Source organism: Lithobates pipiens, unplaced genomic scaffold, assembly GCF_037356315.1.
Source record: "Lithobates pipiens isolate NorthernLeopardFrog02 unplaced genomic scaffold, aLitPip1_a1.2 Scaffold_10, whole genome shotgun sequence".
NCBI lineage: Eukaryota > Metazoa > Chordata > Amphibia > Anura > Ranidae > Lithobates > Lithobates pipiens.
This window is the reverse complement of record NW_027507686.1, coordinates 71,174,502-71,197,509: the sequence shown is the minus strand read 5'-3', so window position 1 is coordinate 71,197,509 and position 23,008 is coordinate 71,174,502. Positions and strand designations below refer to the sequence as shown.

At 41.2% G+C, this 23,008-nt stretch overlaps 1 protein-coding gene across 1 annotated transcript in view; it reads left to right on the top strand.

Annotated features, from left to right (window-relative positions):
• Nucleotides 1-23,008, top strand: part of AHNAK (AHNAK nucleoprotein) — an 84,128-nt gene that overhangs the window by 34,363 nt on the left and 26,757 nt on the right. Inside the window, exon 2 of the mRNA XM_077455843.1 lies at nt 11,868-11,938. The gene's annotated coding sequence lies outside the window, so the exon portion shown is untranslated. The remainder of the gene's footprint in view (nt 1-11,867; nt 11,939-23,008) is intronic.

The window sequence follows — 23,008 nt, the reverse complement described above, 5'->3', positions numbered from 1 at the left end:
TAGAGATTGTGGACCTTTCCATGTCTGACTATTACGGTTAACAGTAGGAAACAACCTTAGATCTGTGTGTACCTTTTAGTAATTATAAGTGAAGCCATGTGATACCCATGTCAGATCATCATTTAATTGCATGTTGAAACCTACTAATCCAATTTAGATCTGTATCTTGGGCCAAGCTCTCCAGTGGCTGCTGGTGCTCAATATTTTGGGGGAGGGGAGCAGCAAACCAATGCCACCCCCTGCGAGAGATGGATGGGAAGGCAGCGATTTCTCCCCCCTGTGCGGGAAATGGCCAGGAAGGCAGTGATTAAAGCTCCCCCGCGCGAGACACAGACAGGAAGGTAGGGATTCCCCCCAAAGGAAGGTAGCCATTTTCCCCACTTCTGTAGGACACGGACGGGAAGGTAGATATCCCCCCAGCGTGTGGGAGATGGTAGCAATTTCCCACTGTGCGGGAGACTGACGGGGAGGCAGCGATTTTCTCACCCTCCCCAATGGGAAGATGGGGTTTAGAGGCCTAATTATTTTAGGAGGCAGATGAGGAGGATCCAGGTAGGGCTACTGCTCCTTGCGCCAGGGCCCTTGCTTCTCATCTGAACAGGAAGTGGGTCCTAAGACTCCCTGGCCAATCGGGTCTAAGGTCCTGCTTCCTGATTGGCTGGGAGGAGAATCAGGAAGACCATAGCAAATATTCACTATTGTCGCACAACTGGGTGGGCTCGGGGGTGCAGTGCCGAGCATTCTCAGGCAGCAGTGTTCAAGGGGCCTTAATATAACGTTTCATTTTTTTTTTTTATTGGAAACTAATCATAGGCTCTGGTAGAAAATCCCATCTATTTCAAACGAATTCATAATATCTTTGTGTAGAACATCTTTTTTCCAAAGAGAAACGCAATTTGAACAGTAGAATTTATGATTTATGATTATACAAATGACCAGCATTAGATGAAAAGCCCTGCATATGTGAGATCTTTGATATCGTCATAACAGTATATTATGAAAATTAAATGGAAAGTCCAGTTGACCTTGTTCTAGTATGTACACGATCTTTGAGTTGGTACATTCACTGTGATGGCTGGTCTCACAATAAGCATTGACTACTGGGTTTAAATGCAATTAGCTGACTTCGGGCACTATTAAATCTGCAGTTCTGTTCTTAGTGATGCCCTTGGTTTGTGCCCAAACTCTACACCATGCAAAACATTGTAACATCAGTTCTAAATAGTATAATTTATAAAAAAAATATGTAAAATACGTTAAGAGATTTAGGTTTGGAGTGGTGTCTTATAGACATTTGGGATTCTTGGTTTTCAAATATACGTTCTTTTACACAATTACATATTTGCTTTATCAGCCTAGAGAATCGGATGATTTTGTGATCTTTTTAAACCAGCTGACAGCTGTATAGTATGAGAGTCTGCTGAGACAAGCCACTAAAGCTATACCCAAACTGCCCTCAACTGTGCTGTAAATTTTGTTGATCTGGCAGATTAAACCTGAAAAACAATCTGTGTGTAACCAACACAACTCTGATAAACTGTACAATATACATTTTTTGTCTAGCCTGTCGGTAATCATGAAGGCACTTTTTATAGATTGGATCATGATGCGTTTTAGCTTTGGCAGACATTTTATTATGCCTACCATTTTCCACTTGTCTATGCATGAATAAAAACTTAGTCGTCGGAAAGTGCAAAGTCATACGTATGGCATTTTAATCACACTGTTGGTTTTTATGAACGTTTATTGCAGTTTGAATATTTGAATAGGACACATTATGAAATTCAGCATAAAACCAGCAAGCCTGAAGAAGCATTTTATTTGATTTGAAAACTCCTTAACAGTAAATTGTTTCTGTAAAAATACCGGTTTCCAGCCCGTTCACCAAAACTATAGAAAAAAAATCTGACTTTACTGGCACATGAAGGAGCATGCATGGTACAATGTAAAATCCTACACGGCATTTTATTACAAAGATTTCATCAAAGACCTATTTTATAGGCCATCAAACCAATGTCTGTACACAACAGCAACCGCCCACTGCGTTTTATCTGCCGCAGCAAAAAACTGTACTTGAGTAAATTGCTAATCACACTAATCGAAGTGTTCAGTGGAAATCAGTCCTCATAAGTAGTTGAGGTTTTTTTTTTTTTGATGCTTCTTCAAGTCAAATAGAAGAGAATTGCACTCGAACAAGAAAAATGTAATATCATATTATAATAAACAAAAAATTTTGTAAAAATTTTACAAAAAAAAAATAATAATAATTTAGTACTCCAATCTTTAGGCTATGCGAGTGTCGCATAAACGTATAGGACACCCCTTGGGCAGGCACCAAGGCGAGCAGGAAGGGAGCGACAGCCAGGATCCCTTAAATCAATATAAATAGGTAAATATTAGTAAAGAACTGGTCTAGATGAATGTAAGGAGATAATATAGATCCTACATCTGATGATTTGTTTTCAGCCTGTTCCTCAACAGGATCCGGGCACCTTGTGCCACATGGCTCCTGTGACCCTTTTTACTTCATGTATTTACGTGATATTTGCAACCACTTCTGTCCCAGATGAACAAAAATATTGCCTGCTAATGGCCTCATTCACATTTCTCCCATCACTGTCATGACTGTTTTAATTTTCCATCTCAATTGTTAACCTATTGCTTCCTAAAGCAAGCAACATCTGCTTGTAGGCTGGTGCAGGCTGAACAGGTGTGGGCATCCTTTAAATAGACTTTCTATGCCATTGATCATATTGACCCCCTTGCATTATGGGGAGAATAAGTGCAGATAACTGTACAGTGTGTTGCTGTGTGGATGATGTTTGCGTTTCTTTGACAAATTGGATTATTGAAATTTGGCAATTTTGTGTGCAATTACCAAGGCTTATCAAAAAAGTAAACATAATGTACACTGCTACAGCCAGTTGGCAGAATTTCAAAAACATTGGATTGCAAGGGCTATTTCTGTCTATTACATTGACCTGCAATGGCCAATTTCAGATATATAAGCAACAAAAAATGTGTATAAAACAAAACACAGTATGTGTGTGTTTTTAATTGTGTAACTCCATAAGGCAGTACTTTAAAACAGAGAGGAGGAGGGAGATAGGCTAAGCAGAGGATTGATGGGCATGGTAAGGTTACCAGCCAAGTAGATTACTGGTCACAGCAGCTCTAGCTCTAAAATGGTGTAGGTGGTGGTCTGTAGAAGTGCTTATAAGCACTTTTCAAGGACAATAGAATTTAAACGCATTCATGTTTAGGCTGTAAAAGTGTGAATACTTTTTTATACTGATATTGTGCTAAACCAATATTTTCACTTATTTACATTGCTTTCAAAAGTAGTCAGTTTTTTTTTACAATGGAAACTTTATGGTTGGCGCTGCTTCCTTGAACCCCTGGGAACCTGATGTTAATTCTGCTAAGAACGCTCTGGGCATGATCATCCATGTTCTTGTAGGTTTCTTTGGAAGATCACTCCAAAAACAGTTTTTTTTTTTTTTTTTTACCTTTTTACCACAAATGAATCCATGAAATAGTTTTCAGGTTCTGGAAGTGATTAAAAAATATGGTGTATACAGGTCAAATATTTTTTAACATCACCTGCTATATACAATATATATTTTTACTAATAATCTTTAAACGACTAATGATATGAAATTAAATGTGAAGAGTGTAAGATTTAGTGACCCCTTTCCTTACATTGGTAGTCTGTGGAAAATTGCACCCTTGTATTGGTGATCAGTGTTGGTGCGAGATCAAGTCAACACTGTACACAGCTCAAGAATTCACTAATAACCTCAGGAAGAGCCTTGGCTAAGAGAGGCTACTCTAGAAACTAGATTTTAACCGCAAAATAATGTTTTATAGCTATGAAAACCAGGGCTGGATCTAGTCTATCTGATCTGGGGGTGCAGTAAAACAAATTAGTCAGGGGGCATAATGTCAGCACTGTGTCACTGACAGTCTGTCACCCAGTGTCACAACCTGGGAAACACTAGTATGTAGTAGCCTGTCATTAAATTAGGGTGATTAAACAGAACCTGTGCCCCCTTATATCAGATGTCTCTATCTGAGTCCTCCTTTACATCAGGGTCTCCATTCGAGTTCTCCCTTACATCTGGGTCCCCATCCGTATGCCCCTTTAAATCTGGTGTCCCCATCAGAGTTTCCCTTACATATGACCAATTATCCACATCATAGTGATCCTTTACATCAGGTGTTTGCATCAGCATGCCCTCTTACAATAGGTGTCCCCATCAGTGCACCCATTAATCAAGACAGCATCAGACTGGCTCATGGATCAGTGGACGTATTCTGAAACCTGGAGGGGCACATCTAAAACATGGGGGGGTGTATATATATATATATATATATATATATATATATATATATATATATATATATATATATATAAAACCTAAAATGGTTCTAAGGTCATAGCATTTTTACCTTAATGCATTCCCTGCATTAAGGTAAAACATGTCCCAGTAAAAGAATGCCAAGAAGCCATTGTCTCCTGCTGTTTTCAATCAAATCCTGTGGGTGGGTGGTTAGAGGCACTCTGTATCTATAGATGCACACAGCCCGGCTCAGAAGTGGGGAAGGGGGTTAGTCTGCACATCAGCCCCCAAATTAAGCCACTTGCTATGGGGGCAAACACAGAAGAAGAGGTTTGGGGCTGCTCTGTGCAAATCCATTGCAGAGAGCAGGTATTACATGTTTGTACAGAACCAAACCACTGCCAGGCGCTCGTGCTATAATGCATCAGAATGTTAACTGTCCACGGGCCATATGTGTTGGGCTAATGATGATTGGAAGTCATGAAAGTGATGATTGGAAGTCCAGAGCCAAGTAATAAGTAGCCGGAAGTCTTAACAAAAGACAGCAATAAAAACAGTGAGAAGCCTGATCTGAATGTGGAACAGCATTACCAGAGGTGGATCCATCCCAGCCTGCAGCAGCAGAGGATGACGAGGACAAAACTGCGTATACCAGGAGATCTGGATGGAGGGCAGATCCCATATGAGAAAGCCGCTCGCCATGGCCAAACAGCGGGGAAGCACTAGTCACCGGAAACAGTGTGGCTGGAACACAGAGATCAGCGGTTCACCAACAGGAAGCTGAACAAACAGGAAGTGAAGTTGGTTGCCAGGAATACATGTGCATACCTCCCAACTTTTTGAGATGGAGATGAGGGACACCTATTAGCAAAAGTATGTAGACATAGGTCCCCCCCCCCTGCACGCCCCCTTAAAAGAGAATTGTATAAAAAAAATATTGGTTAAACCCACAATTGTTTTTTTACCACTACCATTCCTTTATACTGGCTTTTGGAATTTACAAATGCAGCAATTTAGAAATTGGATGAAAGGTTAAGCACTGGGAAATACTTTTTGATAGATAAAAAGTGCATTTTATATACAATATAAAGTTCAGACAAAAATGAGGTACAAATTAGGAGGAAAGAGGGACTGAGGGACATTGCTCCAAATCAGGGATAGCCCCTCAAAATCAGGGACAGTTGGGAGCTATGCATGTGTGTTCCTGTTTGTTCAGCTTCCACGTTGCTCCCTGTTGTTTGGCCGCGGTGGGCAGCTTTCTTACACAAGATCCATCCAGATCTCCCAGTATACGCAGGTTTCCCCTTGTTATCCTCTGCTGCTGCAGGACGGGATCGAATCAACCTCTTGTAATGCTGTTCCACATTCAGCTCAGGCTTCTTGCTGTTTTTATTGTTGCTGTTTTATTTGACTTCCCAGCTACTTATGTTCTACTGGGCTCTGGACTTCCAATCATCACTATCATTAGCCCCACACATATGGCCCATGGACAGTTTATATTCTGATTCATTATAGCATGAGTGCCTGGCAGTGGTTTGGTTGTGTAAAATTTCTTTCCCCACCATTCCTAGGGGACACTTTGTGGGCACCCTGCTTTTTTGTGCCTAATAGTATCTAATTTCATTATGATACTATGATGGGGAGACAGTCTTGTAGCGCCCAATCTGCTTGTGTTGTGAAGTTTTACGTTTGTTATGTTAAAAAAAAGCCTTTATAATCACTTTAATATATTGGAGATCATTTCTGTGCTCATGATTTACCACTGACCAGGTTTTCAAGCCAGTTCTGGTGCAAAAAAACACAAAATATAAAAAATATAAATATAAAAAATATAAATATAAATATAAAATAAATCCCACACTGCAAGCAGGCAAAACTAATGTTATGGTAACCTCTTTTTTTTTTCCCCTAAAAATTGGTTTCTTGGAGGCATGATTTAAGACCGTTGAGGGTTTGGCAATTTTTAATTCCAAGAAAGAAGATCTAAATGAAGATTTCTAATCCGGGAAATATTTTCCTTCTATTAAAGTGTGGGATATGAGGAAGAAAGTTTTTCAGCTGCAGATATTGTAAATGTATTTTAGGGCAAATTCTCTCCTCTCCCTCCTCTGTGTGTAATTGAAGAGGTATATGTGGCATTATACATGGATAAACCAGCTCTGCTAGATCACACAATCTCCTTTACATGTCTCTGCATGGCCTCCCTGCATTCCTGCACCTCAAAGCTCCTCTGTTCTCAGAACACAACAATCTTGCTTTGTTTCTAAACTCGATCTTCTCCCTTTTTTAATAACCCCATATTTTTTTTAAGTTGCTGTGGAGTTGCTGCCAAACGCTTTTTTTTTTTTTTCTCATTCCCTCGCCCCTTTTACACACACCCTTTTCTCTGCACGTCTTGACAGCCCCTCCTTAATCCAGTCCACTCAAAAGTCAGATTTCATTTTTTCCTATCTGTAGTTTGGGGAAGTATTGCAGAAGCTTTTGTATCCGTGGATACACAACATTTATGGGTTGCAACAAAAATGGAAAGATGGAAACCGTTGACAAGGAAATGTACTTATTTTACGAAGCACAATGTATTATCATTAATCGTGTGTACAGTTTATCAATTTAAAATTTTTTTTTTTTACAGTGCGTTGCCTAATGTTTAGCTGTGCTTCTACTGAAATCATTGGTCAGTTAGCTATGCCCAGGTATTGGAACTTGTCTCCAGATGCCAATCATTTTTTTTTTTACTTTATACAATATATCAGTTGTTTGTGCAATGAAAGACTGTCCTTTTTTGTCATTAAACTATATTTTGTCTGCATACTTGAAAACCCTGAGATTGATCCACACTTGGTAGACTACCTGGTTTATGAAAACAGTGATTAAATTGGGTGGATGCTATACTTTGGGTGCTGTATAGACATGCTTCGAAGTACAATGGAGCAACAGTTTATGCCTGTAGTTGAGACACAGTTTTTTTTTGGTTTCTACAGAAAAAGATCACATCTTACAGTTAGGGCAAATTATATTCAATAGTTTTTTTTATGGTTAAAAAAACCCTGTGTGTAAAACCTTACAATACCAATTTCCTAGTACCTTTGTTGGAAATCCTATTGTTGCATGCATTTAATTTAGAAGTAATTTAGAAGTAATTTGGTGCACCGGTGCTAGTAAAATGCCATCAAATAAATCCACTAAGATGCTGAATCGGAAATTTTGGCCAGCAAAAGACCGATGAGAGCTTTTCATCAGAAAATGCAACCGTGTGTATGCTCCATTGGAATTTCTGCCAGCAAAAATTTGAGAGCATGTTCTCGATCTTCCCAAAGGAAAAACTTTCTATCGGAAATTACAATCGTGTGTATGCAATTCCGACGCGCAAAAACTCATGAATGCTTAGATTCAACTGCAAGATGGAATTTATTGGCTACTGGGTATTGAACTTGCTTTATCTAGTCCCGTGGTACATGTTGTACATCACTGCGTTCTTGACAGTCGGAATTTGGTGTGACTGTGTGTATGCAAGACAGCTGAGTGAAATCCCGTTGGAATTCCATCGGGAAAACCATCAGAACTTTTTCCGACCAAAATTCCGATCGTGTGTATGCGGCATAACAGTGTATTTCCCATATGCTTTTATATGATCCATTGGTCCATGGTATTCTTATATATAATGAGGTCACCAATCTTTGACACTATAAATGACACAATCCAGTCATTTACTGGCCTTGAAGTGTCATGATATCTTAGAAGGCTTTTAGTATAATCACTTGTGACTAGAGTCCGCATCTGTCCCTCATTAGGGGAGAAGCAGTGATCCTTATAGTCTGTAAAATGTTTTTCCGGTCCTTCTGCCTATAATCCCCAAGCAGGAATAACAGAAGTATGGAATCTGTACAAGAATCACGTGTTTACTGCTCATATTTGGTGTAACATTTTTTATTTTTTTTTAATGGTTAAGTTGACAACTCTATTTTTGTTATTTATTACATATATAGCACTTACCATTATTTACATACTATACATTTACATCAGCCCCTGCCCTCAAGGAGCTTACAATCTAGGGATCCTATCTTGCATGCATATACAAACACACCCTAAGGCCAATTTGGAAAGGAGCCAGGAAACCTACCACAATGTATTGGAATGTGGGTGGAAACCCGTATAAGCACAGGGAGATTCGATGCAGATAGTGTCCTGATCATGATTTTAAATGGGGACCCAATGCTGCCTTTCACAAGTGTTAACTTAAAAGCCACAGTGCTGCTCTGGCGTTTGATTGACATTTCTTGAATTGGTAAGACAGAATGACCACTAAAGGATTATCCTGAACAGAATAGACTATTGAGATGGCTAATGGCCACAGCAGTATGCTATATTGATTTTTAGGCAGGCTTCAGTTAATTTCATTTGGCCCAACATGAGCTTACCCCCTGTACAGTTTATGGCTCCCGTTTCTACCTTTGTGATGGATGGCCAAATTATCCAAGAACATTGTCAAATTTGTGAGAACTGGGTTTTATGTTATGTTTATATCAGTTACAATATTGAAGGTGAAAGTAATTACAATTTAAAGTAAGGCTAAAGTTCAAAACTTTTTACACTTTCATAGATGGGCCTACATTAGACTATACAGAAAATTTTTATGTTGTACAAATCTAGGAGAATCTCAAACACTACATGGCCACAAGCAGCCTAGTCTGCCCGCTGCCCCTAATTGCCTTTTGGGGGATTGAGGTCACCAGAATGAGCTGTACAACCCTCCTTCTTAGGAAGTTTAAGAAAAAAAGAGTTGATCGGAATACAAAGTTTCATATGTTTGTCCTACTGATCTGCATATATCAACATGAATGAGTTCGTCTTTTCAGTGATGTAACAGAAACACATTTTAGCAGGCACCATGACTGTATTGTAACGGTATATCTCTGTACAATGGCCTTTTCAAGCTCGGTTTTCAAGCTTCAAAATGTGTTAGGTAACATGAAAATGGATATATGCTCACCAGTAGTTGTATTCAATCATAGTGACTGAGAAAATGCCTTTCTGTTGCTCTGCTTGATTTTATTTGACAGGACAGTGGAAAGATTGGACTATAGGGAGGAATCAGGGGATGACAAGTTTTGGGAAGGATTTTCACTGTGCGGTGAAGGAGGGTTGGACAGCAATGATGTCAGTTCCCAATGATGTATCAGAAAGGCCTTAGGGCTTGTTCACACTACAAAGAAACGCACTCCAGATCTATTCAGAATGCGTTGATGCATATGCGTGTTAACGCCTTACAGTGGGTTATTGGTGCATTTCCGGTTGCATTCCAATGCTTTTTTCCTTATTATTATTATAATTATTATTATTATTATTATTAATAAGGCAGTTTTTTCCCCCTATATAATTTTTTATTTTTTATTTTTTTTACTGTACTGGGGTCTGGTGAATTTTTGATGTGTTTTTACCACTTTCCAGTACAGTCCAGTGCAGGACCCCCTGGAATTGATCACACTGGTGTAAACTATGCCATTTGAAACCATATAATCTACTTTCCATGCATTTTTGATGCAGAAAAAAATGCACTGGACTGCATGTGGTGTGAACTGGCCCTTAAAGAGGAAGTAAAGTCTTCCTTTTTAGTTGTACCTACAGGTAAGCCTATAATAAGGGTTACCTGTAGGTACTGTAAATATCTCCTAAACTTGAACCGTTTAGGAGATATTTACTATATACGCCAACGTGATTGGCGCATGTGCTCTGAAGAAACGGCTGCCCGTGCCATTTCTTATCACCCCTTTCGCTGTGACCGGCGGCTCCCACGCGCATGCATGGGCATGCATGGGAGTGACATCTTCTGTGATGTTTCTTCCAAGTTCTTTCCCCGGAAGAAACTCCGGGGAAAATGTCAGCCATTTTAGTGATGTGTGGCCGAGAGAGCTTTATTCTAAGGTAAGCATTTCATAATGAGCTAGTATGCGATGCATGCTAGCTCACTATGCCTTTTGTCTTACAGTTTTTTTTCTTTTTATAGGGTTTACAACCTCTTTAAACTGTCTAAGATCATTGTATCAAAATATTGGTAGGAATCAAATCTTTTTATCTTCATAGCAAGCGTTTCCTCCATAATTTTTTACTTGACCCTGTTGTGAGACACTTCAGATGATGTGTACTTTTAGACAGGCAAAATAGAATGCTGCCCTGACTCCCTAAAGCCTGGCTACACATTATATGTGGGGAAAGGGTGCTTGGAAGATGGCAGTTCTGTTCCTAGCAGCTGCCACTGCAAGAATTTTGGTAAAAGTCTGGTAATGTCATAGAAAGTAATGAGTGATTCTTTCTATAGAAAGAAGATTAAAAAAATAATAATGTTGAGGAAAAGTCTAGAGGGGTAATGGGAGTTTTGGGGGATAACCAACGCTAGGAAAATATCTCAAACTATTTTGCATAGTTCTTTCTGTACTTGTAAGAAATACATTTTATTCTTACCAGTGTAACCAGCTTGGTTGCTTTAAACTGGAGAGTAGATGCTTTAAATTGGAGAGTAGATTGAGGATTTAGACTGAGTGTGTGTTGGTCATCAACATCCTGATGCACCTTCTTCTGAGAAATACCGCAACGCACAGTGGGATGGCATACATTCCAAACGCCAATTGCTAAGCAGGTGATAACCACCCATTTCTGTGACTTGGTTGGTTTGGTATAAGGTTCAACTCCAGGAAAGGTAAAAGTCCACCCTTGTAGTGAGGTTGACCCCACACATTGAAAGGGTTAACTAATTGTTCATATCTAGGGGACAGGAAAAGCAGTTTTATTTACCAAATCCTCTGCCTCATAGCAGACAGCGCTCCCCCTATGCTCTGGCAAGTTGGTTGTCCCTCGACATCCTCACATCCAGTACACAACTACCCATCTTAATGACGTCAGAGGTCCTTAGACTGCCGGAGCCTAGGGTTGAAGAAGCTGCAGGAACCAGTCTAGCAGTGAAGATTAGCCTGCGGTAGCAGAGGATCAGGTAAGTTAAAATAGTTATACCCAGTTCCCCTAGAGATAAATTAGCAGTTAATGCTTTTAACAGCCCCAGGGTGTGCACTTTTCACTCTCCAGGTTTAAACTGGTGACAAGCTTGTGCGCATCAAGCATTTTAATCCATTTGTTTCAGGATTTAGGGGAGGGCAGATTCAGGTTGTCTTCATACAGAGCTTTAGTGTCTGGTTAATTTGGGTCTCATGGTTGGTTGATCTGTGGCCAAAGTCATGGGAGAGGGAGACGCTGTCTTCAATTGTATAATATTTACACAGGGAGGTTTGTTTAATATCACATGGCTTTTATGGATATCCACGTTTTATAAAAGCCCACACCCTTCTGTATGTGTGTCTGTGTTTGTTTATGTATGCAGAATATTTGAGGATTTCATTGTATACCCTAGCATGAAAGTATTTCCCTAAATATATGCACAATGTCAATCTTGTCACGTTGAAAACTTAGCAAGCTGTTATCACAAGCATTCTTGAGTTTATTTTGACATTTTTTGTTTTTTCTTTTGTCTTACAGTCCTCATGCAAACATCCGTGCAGACCGAGCCAGCAAGGTCTTGTAGAAAGTAGCTAACGCAACAAGCCAAGGTAACACTTCCATTTTATCTCAATGTACTTACAATTGTAATACAATTTTCACTTCCTAGTATAAAGTGTCAACAATAAGTGTATAGGATTTGGGGAAAAGAAAGTGGGCCTCGCTTGTTAGTGCTTATTACTTGCAAATCAATCAAGATTCCCTCTAAATTGGCAGAAAGAATAAATCTGTAGTGAGGTAGAACAGTTTTTATTTTGCTAGCCAGAAGTCAAGGTTCAACAGAAAAAAAGAGTGGAGAATTGCAAGGATCTCATTTGATAAGCCTGAATAAGAACCGATTTTTTTTTTTTTTTTTTTTTTAGTGGTCCATGGTCCACCTAAATCCAAACTGTTTTAAAGAAGTTGTAAACCTCCCTTTGCGAGTTGTACCTATAGATAAGCCTAGAATAATGCCTACCTATAGGTACTGTAAATATCTTCTAAACGTGTGCCGTTTAGGAGATATTTACTGTATACTGCACCGATGTCATTGGTGCAAGTGCTGTGAATAAGCGCCCCCCCCCCCCCCCGCCGTTTGTTCAGACGAATGTGCCGTGATTGGAGTGAAATCACGTGGCTCCAGCCAGTCACAGAACCGGCCTTCGGCCTGCAGCGGGGACAGCACAGGCTTTGTTTGCAGGTAAGTGTCACATAATGTGCTAGTATGCGATGCATACAAGCACATTGTGCTTTTACTTTGCAGAGTAAAAGAAAGGAAGTAAAACGCATCAGGGTTTACTTCCTCTTTAAGCTTTTAGGTTTTTTTTTTGTTTTCTTTGGGTGGTAATTCTATGTGGATACTTCTTCTAAAATATAAAATGAAATAACTGAAGTCAAAAAACACCTATCATAAGAGACAAATTAAAGTTGCCAATGCTACCCTCCCTTTCTGAAAATGCTGATTGCCTGACAGTCATTTTAACCTTCTGGCTTCAATGTTTTGAATTATTGATTCTGCAAGCACATAATTGAAAATTATTACAAAAACAAAACAAAAGCACTCCTGCGCATAGCGGACCACCAGATCGGCCACGAAAAAGCACACACTGGCCTTGCTGCCCTCAAGGGTGGGGAACCCTAGAAATCAAAGAGAGAAAAGAGGACGCACCAGCCTTGTGCATTATCCTTTAGGTACGTATTTATTGAAGACATAAAAAGAAAACTACTCTTACTACACTTAGTGAGTGGTGTGAGTTTCTTTGTGACCTCTGGAGAGTCCTGTTTGTTTGGTACTAAATGCTGCTACTGGATGACTACTCTTATTGTCTTACTGCAAGATTTTATACGATTGTTTGTGAGTAGTTTTCTTTTTATGCCTTCAATAAATACGTACCTAAAGGATAATGCACAAGGCTGGTGCGCCCTCTTTTCTCGCATAATTGAAAATGTATGAGAGAGTACGCAACCCGTTGATTGTGGGAAGATGATCAGTAGATTGCGTCCCTTCCTTGCCGACCCCTAAGGGCCGGTTCACACAGCGAGGCGATGCGAGGCGACACGGCTCGCCTCGCTCCCGCAAGTCGCCCCCGTTCTGTACAATGGAACCGTTCTGAGAGGAGCGACTCGAGTCGCTCCGACTCAGAAAAAAGGTTCCTGTACTACTTCGGGGCGACTTCGGGGGCAACTTGCATTGACTTCTATACAGAAGTCCTCTGCAAGTCGCCGCTGAGGTCCCCGCAGGTCGCGGCGAGGCAAGTCGGAGACGCCTCGCCGCGGATCGCTGTGTGAACCGGCCCTAATACTTGAAAAGAAGTTGGATATAAAAAAAAAAGAAAAAAGTGCCACGCCTCATTAATCTTTGATATCTTTTATGTGGTTCAGGAAGATTCTCCACTTCTCAAAGCTTGCCTACCCCTGTATCAGCACTAAAGCATCATCAAAGATAAATGTTGTAATAGTCCTGCACACCTAGTCATGGGCTATGGCTTAAGACTTTGGGGGGCTGAAACGCATTAATTAACTTTCTGTACTATCTATTAATATATTTTGGAACTTATGACCGTGTGCTGGGCTATCATTAGATATATCTTAGAGTGACAAACAGAAGCTTTCTTATGCACCGATAGATCCCAGAGAAGTATCAATGAGTAAATGAGGTATGCATTCTATTCATGCACTTAAAGAGTCTCCAAAACAGACAGGCAGCTAAAATGTTAATGAAGCAGTAGATTGCAATGCAAGGATTTCGGCAATTGGGATTTTTCAGCCATGGAGTTTGTCTTGGGTGCAGAGGAAATATCATATCATCCTGGCAGTGTTGGCTGGTGCTCAATATTTTGAGGGGGGGGGGACAAACATCCTCGGCGGGGGATGGATGGACGGGAAGGTGAGGGCCTCCTTACCTTAGAAGGTAGATGTGGACTCCAGCCGGGATGACACTGTGATCGCCCCTCCTCCTCTCTCCATTGTCTGAGCCAGAGTGCTGGATGTGGCTGCGGGTGAGCTGTCCATGGAGACCTCGCTCCAGGGCCGTTCCTTCTCCTCATGGTCAAACAGGAAAAACAGGAAGTGGGGCCTGAGACCCCCTGGCCAATCAGGTCTCAGGACCCACAACTGCTTTCTGATTGGCCGGGAGAAGAATCAGGAAGAACACCCCAAGCCCACCCTTTTTGAAGCCAATTGGAGCCTTGGGCTCTAATCATGTGCTTAAAAAAAAAGAATTTGAATCTGTGCACCTGCACTTGGATTGCGGGGGGGGGGGTGGGGGTGGGGGGGCGGTGCCCCGGGCTCTGTATGGATGGGTCGCCACTGCATCCTGGTGTGAGATGATTACGCGAGCAAGGAGTTAAAGGGGTTGTAAAGGTAAGTGTTTTTTCACCTTAATGCATCCTATGTATGGAGGTGAAAAAGCACCTGTCAGTGACTGGCCCCCAGCCCCACCCATTTTACTTACCTGAACCCTCGAACTTGTCTTCTGTCTGTTAGGGGGTTCTAGGCTGTTGATTGGATAAATTCATAGCAGCGTAGCCATTGGCTCCCACTGCTGTCAATCAAACCAAATGACGTAGCCACCAAGGGACGGGGCCGAATCCTGCATTCGGCGTCTATGGCCGAATGCTGGACTTGGGAGCATGGCCGCAAGGTTACCCCTCGGGAGAGCACTTCTCCCAGGGGGTTATCTGATGTGGGGAGGAGCCAAGACAGCCGCCGAGGGACCCCAGAAGACCAGGGGTCAAAACAAGCTGCACAGTAGAGGTATGATATGTTTGTTGTTAAAAGAAAAATTAAAAATTACCTTTAGTGTCACTTTAAAGATGAAGTTTCACCTCATATACAGTATTTTCTTTATCCTGTCTCCCAGGATAGTGCTTAGCACTTTGCCAATTTGTATTGGTACAGTAGATCCAGAGCTAGCGTAGTCTACAGAGCTCCCCACCTGCCTCCACCACTGTCTGACCACACTGCTCTGTAGGAGACAAATACTTAACAAGCAGTGATTGACAACCGTGGTCTAAGGCATCATTGCTCGAGACCAGCTCTACCACATTTCTATCTAAGCTTGTGTTAGAATCCATAAACTATAAGCTGTCCATAAGTTATAAGCTAAGGTTCTTTGTCCAATTGAATGCAAAACCCTTGGACAATAAACATAATTTTATTAATTATTTTTATCAAATCAGAATATTTATCTTATTGACCCCAAAAAGTATTCTGTGCCAGATCCTTACAGTCCATGTGCCAAGATATGACCGATCCCTGAAACAAAATATGTACTTTCATGCTGGTGAAGTATCTGATCTTTCCAAAAGTTCTTGTGTTGAACATGCTTTGCCTTTTTTAGTGTTGCAAACTAATATAATTAAAAAAAAAGTTATTTAATGATCATAATATTAGAACCAATGTTCTAGTTAATTCTGTCTATTTCTGTTATTCACAAAATTGCTGGGTATGACTCAGTCTGCTAGCCTCCATTTTGTATCTTGAATAGCTTGCACATGTGGCTGTGCCATGTGTCTGTGTATATGTGTAGCCTCTGCTGTGGATTATTTGCTTGGTGCTCCCTCTACTGGCTGACTATGATACTATTTTTGTTTTTGAGTGGTGCCAATTATTTCACTGCTTCATAGTGGTTTGTATAGTTGGTATAACATTTATGCCAGGAACAGTGTGAGGCATGATGCAATAAATTTAATTAACATGAAGCAATAGAGAATTGCAGTAGTGAGAGCACTGGTACATGTCTTCTTATATTTCAAAGCAGTTTAATGTAATAAGCTCTGTCTGTCTATCAGCCCAATTCCAAAAAAGTTGGGACACTGTGTAAAATCTACTTAAAAACAGAATGTAATGATTTGCAAATCTGTACATATTTTATTCACATTAGAAAACATATCAAATGTTTAAACTCAGAAAATGTACCATTTTAAGAAAAATATAAGGTAAATTATTGAAATTAATGCCAGCAACACGTTGGGGCAGCGCAACAAAAAAGATGGCAAAGTAAGTGATACTAACAAGGAACTGAAAGAACATTTTGCAACTTATTGGGTTAATTGGCAACATGTCAGTAACATGATAGAGTATAAAAGAGAGCAGCTTAGAGAGTCAGAGGGGGTTATTTACGAAAGGCAAATCCACTTTGCACTACAAGTGCAAAGTGCACTTGAAATTGCACTGAAAGTGCACTTGGAAGTGCAGTCTCTGTAGATCCGAAGAGAACATGCAAGGAAAATAAAAAAAAAGCATTTTAGCTTGCACATGATTGGATGATAAAATCAGCAGAGCTCCCCCTCATTTCAGATCTACCCTCAGATTTACAGCGACTGCACTTCCAAGTGCACTTTCACTGCAGTTTCAAGTGCAACAATTTTTAGATGAAGATTCTCACAGATTGGTAAACCTCTGCCCATCTTTACTTCTGAGACACTCTGGGGGTTAGTTACAAAAGGCAAATTCACTTGTAGTGCAAAGTGAATTTGCCTTTCGTAAATAACCCCCAGAGTGTCTCAGAGGTTTACCAATCTGTGAGAATCTGCATCTGAAAATTGTTGAATATGTAATGTAAAATTGGAAAGAATTCAAATATATCATCAAAATATTCCAAGAATCTTGAGAAATCTCTGTGCGCAAGGGACAAGGCCGGAACGCAATGTTGCATGCCTGTATTCTTTGGGGTGCCTAGACAGCAATGTATTATAAACCGGAATGATTCTGTGATGGACACTCCTGCATTGGCTCAGGAATACTTCTGAGTCACTGCCTGTGAACAAAGTTGGCCGTGCGATCCAAAATGTAAGGTAAAACTCTAACATGCAAAAAAGAAGCCATATCTGAACATAATCCAGAAGCGCCACTGTCTTCTCTGAGCTAAAGCTCATTTAAAATGGTATGTTGCAAGTAAAAATCTGTTCTGTGGTCAGACAAATTGAAATTTAACATTTTTGGCAACCGTGAACTTCACGTCCTCCGGATTTAAACCGGTGAGGGCCTTCCAGCTTAGAGAAAGGGCAGATGATTCATGTAGCATGTACTTCCTGGAATCCATCCTCTCTTAGATCAGGCATGCATGCAGGAGTGCTTAGCTGAGAAAACCCCTGCTCTTCTCCTGAAAACTCAGTGGATGTATTATTATTATTTATTATACAAGTTTTATATAGCGTCGACAGTTTGCGCAGCGCTTTACAACATGAGGCCTAAAAAAAATCAATGTTGATTGGGAGAGTGAAGTTCCACTTTAACCATTTCAGCCCCGGAAGAATTTACCCCCTTCCTAACCAGAGCACTTCTTGCGATACGGCACTGCGTTGATTTAACTGACAATTGCACGGTCGTGCGACGTGGCTCCCAAACAAAAATTATTTTCTCCACAAATAGAGCTTTCTTTTGGTGGTATTTGATCACCCCTGCAGTATTTTTTTTTTGCGCTATAAACAAAAAAAGAGCGACAATTTTGAAAAAAGCACATTATTTTTTACATTTTGCTATAATAAATATCCCCAAATAATATATCATTTTTTTTTTTTTTACTCAGTTTACACCGATACGTATTCTTCTACATATCTTTGGTAAAAAAAAAATCGCAGTAAGCGTGTATTGATTGGTTTGCGCAAAAGTTATAGCCTTTATAAAATAGAGGATAGTTTTATGGCATTTTTATTAATTTTATAAAAAATTTTTTTACTAGTAATGGTGGCGATCAGCGATTTTTTTTATTGTGACTGCACCATTATGGTGGACACATCGGACATTTTTGACACATTTTTGGGACCATTGTATATTATACAGCAATCAGTGCTATACAAATGCACTGATTCCTGTGTAAATGACACTGGCAGTGAACAGGTTAACCACTAGGGGGAGTGTATGGGTTGAGTGTGCCCTGGGGGTGTTTCTAACTCTAGGGGGCGTGGCAACGTGTGACACATCATTGATCTTTGCTCCCGATCACAGGGAGCAGAGATCGGTGACACTGTCACTAGGCAGAATGGGGAGATGCTTGTTTATATTAGCATCTCCCCATTCTTCCTCCCCGTGAGGCAATCGCTGGTATCCCCGTGGACATCGAGTCTGCAGGACCCGCGACCCGACTCACGGAGCGTGCCGCGGACGGGCACGGGCCACGTACAAGTACGTTAGTTTGCCTGTACGAGCCCTTTTGCCGACATATATCGGCATGAGGGGGTCGGCAAGCAGTTAACTGGCCTGCATGCAGTCCAGACTATTCACCAATTGAAAATATTTGGTGCATTTCAAAACAAAAAAAATACAACGAAGTAGACCCAGGATTGTTAAGCATTTAGCATCCTATCTCAGGAAAGAATGGGACAAAATTCCTCTCCCAAAACTCCAACAACTGGTCTTCTCAGTTCCCAGACATTTACAGAGTGTTAAAAAAGAGGGTATGCTACACCATGGTAAACATGGCCCTTTCCCAACTTTTTTGAGACGTGTTGCTGCCATTCATTTCAAAACTACCTTATTTTTTTTCTTAAAGCGGAGGTCCACCCTAAAATGGACCTCCGCTCATCGGAATCCCCCCCCCTCCGGCGCCACAATTGGCACCTTTCAGGGGGGAGGGGGGTGCAGTTACCTGGATAATCCAGGTAACTGCACCCACTTCCGGGATAGCTGTCTGCGGAAAGGGGCATAGATTACGCCCCTTTCCGCAACTGCCCGCCCCTTTGCGCAAGTGACCCGCTGCCTGCTGGGAAACACACAGTTCCCAGGGGCAGCGGGGACCGTCCGGATTGCGCCGCGCGGCTCGCGCATGCGCAGTAGGGAACCGGGAAATGAAGCCGAAAGGCTCCATTTCCTGATTCCCATACCCAAGATGGCGGCGGCAGGACCCGACAGACGACCTAGCGATCGGCTTCGGGTGCCGACATCGCGGGCGCGCTGGACAGGTAAGTGTCACTATTTTAAAAGTCAGCAGCTGCAGTATTTGTAGCTGCTGGCTTTAAAAAAAAAAAAAAAAACGCGGAGTCCCGGTGGACTCCCGCTTTAAGATGGTACATTTTCTCAGTTTAAGCATTTGATTTGTTTTCTAGCTTCTATTGTGTGTGTCATGCAGTGCTAGTAATCATCATTGCACCTTGACACGAGTTAAAAGCACCACAATGGACCTGGCTGGTGCAAATAAGCTCTAAAGCAAGAATATATTGCCTCTTAAACTGGCCATACAATTTTTTTTTTTTTAACAGATTAATTTATCTACTAAAACGAGGCAAAAATGGAATATGTCTCTTTGGGAAAAGTCAATTAAACAATTGACTTATGTCGAGCCCACATACTCATCGAAATTTGGTTCTTGCTTCGATCAGTATATGGCCAGCTCTGAGCAGTTCCCCCTAGTATGTGTTTCTCCCTTGTAGAATTTTTAAGATTCCAAAAATGTTCCTATCTCTTTCTGTACCAGAAGCAATTATCAACAAAACAAATAGCGAATCCTAGATGTCAATAAAAGAATTGTAAAGGAGGTTCTAATTCCACATTCTATCCAAAACTAAAAAAAAGATTTGGAAGGATATGGACTCCTTCCAGGTTCCCTCTCCAGCACTGCAGAAGAGCCTCCATACACCTCTGATAGTACCTCTGCTGGCTTAGGGCTCCTGTGAGAATGCAAAGGGTGTACAAGCAGTATGTCCATCCACATTTACACCATCTAAATAAGTAAATACAGACAAAACCAGTGGCAGCTGGTGCTCAATTATTATTATTATTTTTTTTTTGGGGGGGGGGGGGGGTGCAAACAAACTGAAAAATTCAGAAAAATACAAAAAAAAAAAAACATCAATTGCAACCTCACTGTGCCCATCAAATGCAGCCACTGTGCCCATCAAATGCAGCCACTGTGCCCATCAAATGCAGCCACTGTGCCCATCAAATGAAGCCACTGTGGCCATCAAATGCAGACACTGTTACCCATCAAATGCAGACACTGTTGCCCATCAAATGCAGCCACTGTTGCCCATCAAATGCAGCCACTGTTGCCCCATCAAATGCAGCCACTGTGCCTCATCAAATGCAGCCACTGTGCCCCATCAAATGCAGACACTGTTACCCATCAAATGCAGACACTGTTGCCCATCAAATGCAGCCACTGTTGCCCATCAAATGCAGCCACTGTTGCCCCATCAAATGCAGCCACTGTTGCCTCATCAAATGCAGCCACTGTGCCCCATCAAATGCAGCCACTGTGCCCATCAAATGCTGCCACTGTGCCCATCAAATGCAGCCACTGTGACCCCTGCCCGCTGCCGGCCCAGCACTTACCCGCACCACTACATTGTGAAAGCACTCGGGCTTTCACACTGGAGAGACAGGAGCGGCCCTTTACAGTCACTATGTAGGCAATATTTTTAGGACTGTAGCGCCTGTAAAGCGACTCGGTGTAAAAGGGGTCTTATTATAGCAAAAAAGTTTTCTTCTTCAAAATTGTCGCTCTGTTTTTTTGTTTATAGTGCAAGAAAAAAAAAATGCAGAGGTGATCAAATACCACCAACAGAAAACTGTATTTGTGGGAAAAAAAGGATGCGTTTAGGTACAGCGTTGCATGACCACACAATTGTCAGTTAAAGCGACACTGTGCCGTATCGCAAAAAATGGCCAGGTCATTAAGGGGGCCAATCCTTACGGTCCTTAACCACTACAATACAGGGCACTTTCACCCCCTTCCTTCCCAGCCCAATTTTCAGCTTTCAGCGCTCTAGCGCTTTCAGTGACAATTGCGCGGTCATGCTACACTGTACCCAAATGAAATTGTTATCATTTTGTTCGCACAAATAGAGCTTTATTTTGGTGTTATTTATTCACGACTCCGTTTTTTTTTTTTTTGCGATATAAGCGCAAAAATAGCGGAAATTTGGAAAAAAAACAATATTTTCTTTTTTCTATTTGAAAAGAAATCCAATAAAATCAAATTTTGTCATAAATTTAAGCCAAAATGTATTCTGCTACATGTTTTTGGTAAAAAAAATTCCGTTAAGTGTATAATAATTGGTTTGTGTGATCACGGACATATGTACGCAAATGATCATGTACATATGTGTGCAGGTGATCACGTACATATGTGTGCAGATAATCATTGGGACATGTGATTTTAGTGGGACATATGTGGGGGACATGTTTTTATTATTAGGGACATGTGTTTTTATTATTTGGGGACATGTATGTTTTGGGGACATGTGTGTTTTGGGGACATGTGTGGGGACTGTGTGGTGTGTTGTGTGTTGACACTACACTGATGATCAGTGAGTAAAAAGCTGTAAAAAGCAGCCCATACTCACTGATCATCAGCCGGCTGCAGCGTTCTGCTCTCCTCTCCTCAGCGGTGACTTCCGTGTGAGGAGAGGAGAGCCGATTGCCTAGCAACCGGCTGTTTGTTTACATCACATGACGGCCGTGATTGGACACGGCCGTCATGTGATCAGGAGGGCCAATCACAGAGCCCTCCTGCCGATCTGAGATGTGCCGTGTCCGGGTGACACGAGCACATCGGGATCGCGCCGCTGCGCGAGCGCGCGCGATCCCGCTATTCCTGAAGGACGTTCCTGAACGGCCTGTCAGGAATAGACGGCTCCCACCCGGCCGTATATATGCATTGGCCGGGTGGGAAGTGGTTAAGTGGTTTAAAAAGGCCTGGATTATTTTTTAAGTGTACATAATATAACTGGGTACTTACATTTATAGGTAAAGTTGATCCGATTGCCTCTCGGGGGGATCAGGAAGGAATTTTTTTTCCCTGCTGTAGCAAAGTGGATCATTCTTTGCTGTTTTTTTGCCTTCCTCTGGATCAACTGTGGGTATAGAATTGTGTATCTGGGATTGTATGTTGTTTTTTTTTTTTGGATGAACAAGATGGACTTTTTTAACCTAACTATTTTGGTGTCCCCCCCCCCCCCCCCAAGTTTGCACTTCACTTTAATAGCTGGAGCTTGCTGACTGCCAAAGTGACTCTCTCCATGTGAGGCTCAATGACAGTTTAGCCAGCTTATTTGTAAATAATGCCATGTGATCATTGTTATTTTAGTGATCACATGATTGAACACCATGCTATCTGATTCTTCAATGCTCTATATAATACGGCTGCTGTCAGATACAGTGCAGAGGATTAGGGATTAGGGATTGGGTAGGGATTGTGTGCAGGATTATGACTAGCATTTGATAAGAACAGAAAATATCTAATGGAAGGGGCGTACGATGCCACATCCCAATTTTTACCAGAACAACAAAAATTGCTTTCCAAAAAATAGGGGCTTTAAAGACTTATGATACAGTTGAATAAAACATAATTTATTTCCCGCTAAAAGAAACAGTAGAGTAATTAACAAAATACCACTATATATGAGTTACGAACCTAAAATACATAGAATTAAAAGCAGTATAGTGAGGGATTGGTGTTTAGACCTTGGTTGCGGCATCCCCCCATGTGTCAGTGGATATTATATGGGTGACAAATGCTGTGGTAAGCCTATGAACACATATGGCGATACACTGTATTCTAAAGAATGATGATGTTTTATACTGTTAAAATGTTCTTCAACTTTTCAAATGCTTCCGCATTATCCCTGATGAAGCCGTTTCTGGACTGTGAAATGCGTCAGCACAGACAAGCTGGCTATATGCATTTGTACTGCTATTAA